Below are 3,278 nucleotides of genomic sequence, written 5' to 3'. Positions count from 1 at the left end.
AAAATATCAGATGCACTTTCAATTAATAAACTTTTTGAAAAATTTCACGTAATTATTTTAAGTGACACATAATTTTTCCCACCCTAAATTTCTATTATCTAGAAAACATCTGATATGTAAAAAAGTGCATAAATGTGAGTATCCAAGTAAATAAAAATCTAACATTGAGGGAATTTCAAGTATTTAAAGTTAAACACAATATAATAAATTACCTCCCTTTGACCTAAATTTCACCCTGTTAGAACTCCACATCTTTGTTATATATAACAAAAAAACATAAATAGTATACCGGTAATCAAAATAAAAAATACAACACATTTCAGTAACATATTTAGTGCAGATGGAGTAATGGTGACTGAATGGTCAAAGTAGTTCAACTACTGTATCATGACTAGCCTGTCAACACTCTGAACCCTCACATTGTAGGTGTGTTTAACATCAATCTTAATTGACTAGAGTTGCCAGTTTCTCTGTTTAAGGGGATGTTTTCACCAGGCTGTCTCCACAAATAAAAACTGGCAGCCAAGATATAGCAAATCATGCTGAAAGTGGTGTTAAATACCAAAAATCAATCAATCTACTTTCATCAAGATATTCAACTATGCTTCTTGTAAAATATTCTTAAAATAGTATACCTTTTGTTATAAACTCAGCTAAAAATGACACAAAGGTGAAAAAATATATTACAATTTGCAAAAATAAAAAACATTTCAATAATTGAACATTTTTTTCTTTTTCTTTTTCTTTTTTTTTAGATTCTCCATTCTTAAACTACTGGAAGTGTTTTGCCTAGACATGAGTATGAACAGAAAATAGAAAGTAATTTTTGAAATTTCAAAGACCTATTAACCTACAACTTCCAATCTTGTTGAAAATGGAGAACCTGTACATTTTTTTTTTCTTTTTGTAAAAATTATAAACATTTTCTCAAACATACACAAAAATAGTCTGAATTACATTCTTTACTGTTACAGTAAAATCACATAGCCCTTTTATGCAGCCACAGTTACCTGAAAAAGAAATATACAGAATTAAACGTAATTGTCAAAATCTGAAAATTGAAACAATATCAAATGCAAAATAATAACTGGTCATTATAATCATGATTCATAAAACCTTTCTCTTACTTTGTTTAAAAGTGATTTGCTGATATATTTTTTGAACTACCAGTCTTTATTAGCAGAAAAGGATGAAAAACAAGTCAATGGTAGATGTCTTAACATATTTCTTTTTTTACATATTGTTTTTTTTTGTATTGGTTCTTACCATAAAAGTCAGCTCCAATGCCCACTCCCAGCTTCAATCTTTACAGACAAGCTGTGATGCTAACCTGAAAAATAAAATGATTAGTCATTCAAGATTGTTTAAAAGGATCATTTTTGATATACTGTATGTATATTCCATATTTTGAATGATTGATTCATTTGACTGTTGGTTGCTAAATGTCCAGTGGCAAATTAAATAAAAGTCTATAAATATGTAATAGAAGTTGAGAACAGCAAACCAGCATCCCAACAAACTTTTACATAATCAAATCAGATAATTAAATTTACTCCTTTAAAGGCAATTAAAGAAAGCAAAGACTTCTTACCAAACTCCTACAAACCTTCATGCTTAGAGCACATGCTATTTCCAAATACATTTTATAATACTTTTTCTTTTTTCAAAACAGGACTAACCTACTGGTACATACCTTCGTATTAGCTGTATTAGACCACCAAGTCTTATTCCCACACCATGAAAACATACCACAGAAGAACCTAAAAAGAATTAAAAAAGACACATTATATATTTTACAAATCCATTTCTCTATAAATATAAAGTCACTATATAATGTTCTGATTTCTTACAAAATGTACACAATAGTATCAACACAAGTTTGTAAGATAAACTGTTGACAGAGATGTCTCGACTAGCAGCGGAAAATGAAAAACATCTGATGATTAGCAACATTGCTAATTAATTCGATAATTTGTTAGTAATGCAAATAAATACAAAATGTCATTGATCCATAGCAAGGAGTAACTATTAACCTGACTAAACAGAAAACTTGACATAATAAAAATAAAACAAGTCAAAGGTTTTTGTTTGGAATTTAACTGCACAAAAGTGATGTGCAAATTTATCAGTTATATCCCATTGAAAGAACAAATCTTGCTGTTAATTGTACTTGTCTCCCCTTGAAGTTTTAAATATTTTGATCCAAAATCTTGTTCAAGAAAATGGTAACTTAAATTATAAAACTTATTAAAATTAATACATCAATGGTGTTTTGCATGCAGAAGATCAGAAGGGTGCTGGCGTGTTGTCTTAATATGCACTTCTTGTCGAATATTTCTAGAAAAAGTATACAAATATTTGGCTTAATTAAACTTGCCTTCTTAATTTCTTGGTAAAGCCTCAGACTTGGTTGAAGATTTATTTGACCATCTTCCTTGGAGCTGCTATCCTGGCTGCTTTCAAAGGTTTTCCATCATAGTTTTTTATGCTAATCAGTCCACTGAATCCATTTTATCTAAGTAATGAAATGTCCTTTCCATTGTACATTATAAAATGTACAATAGTCACCAGAATGTTCCAAGTCATCTCACATTATTTTTCTAATCATGGAAACTGAAGAAATTCTCAATTTAAAATACAAATAATTTATTAAATTAATTTAAAAAGTACTGTAAAAATACCAGACATGCTTTTAAACAGGTAACTTGTATTTTGATAATTTACGAAATGTATTCTGTACCCCACAATTTCTTCCACTCATTAAAAGTATATTTTAGAACTATGTTTACATTTTTTTTTATTTACAGAGCTCTAGATAATAGCTTTTATATAAGTTACCAGACATCTGATATGAAAATACTTATACAAATGTAAGAAAAAAAGTACAGTGTAGTAATAGTATAATAAACACATATAAATCAACATTTTTTAAATATTTTGAAGCATAGTTTAATAAAAAATATCTCATTTTCAAGGTTTACTACTCATGTACATAGTAGTCATGTATAGTCCCAAAATTTGTAAAAGCATCTATAGATTTGCAAACTCTCTGTGAATTCCAAAAGATATGGGTTAAATACTATTTATTTTACCTTTGATGAAAAATTACTTAGTTCCCAAGTCAGGAAAAAAATTATCAAACAATTCCATAGTACCAAGTGGACGACTTAAATATTTGTACAATCATTGTGTGAAGTTAAAAGATTGAGATTGAAAACTGCAGGAGTTGATTACACAAAATCAGTACCATCTTTGAAAATTTTGGAAAACAATCATCA

At 28.5% G+C, this 3,278-nt stretch overlaps 1 long non-coding RNA gene across 1 annotated transcript; it reads right to left on the bottom strand.

Annotated features, from left to right (window-relative positions):
- Positions 1-399: 399 nt before the first annotated feature.
- LOC127710503 (uncharacterized) lies at positions 400-1,762 on the bottom strand. Its single transcript, XR_007986211.1, has 3 exons — positions 1,694-1,762; positions 1,267-1,330; positions 400-1,010 (listed from the first exon to the last, which is right to left on the bottom strand). It is a non-coding gene; the product is annotated as an uncharacterized LOC127710503 (long non-coding RNA).
- Between the last annotated feature and the right edge of the window lie 1,516 nt (positions 1,763-3,278).

The sequence above is a fragment of the Mytilus californianus genome, unplaced genomic scaffold (genome assembly GCF_021869535.1).
Source record: "Mytilus californianus isolate M0D057914Y unplaced genomic scaffold, xbMytCali1.0.p SCAF_8, whole genome shotgun sequence".
NCBI classification, from domain to species: Eukaryota; Metazoa; Mollusca; class Bivalvia; order Mytilida; family Mytilidae; genus Mytilus; species Mytilus californianus.
Note: the sequence above shows the minus strand (reverse complement) of the source record. Positions and strands in the feature narration are given on the sequence as shown.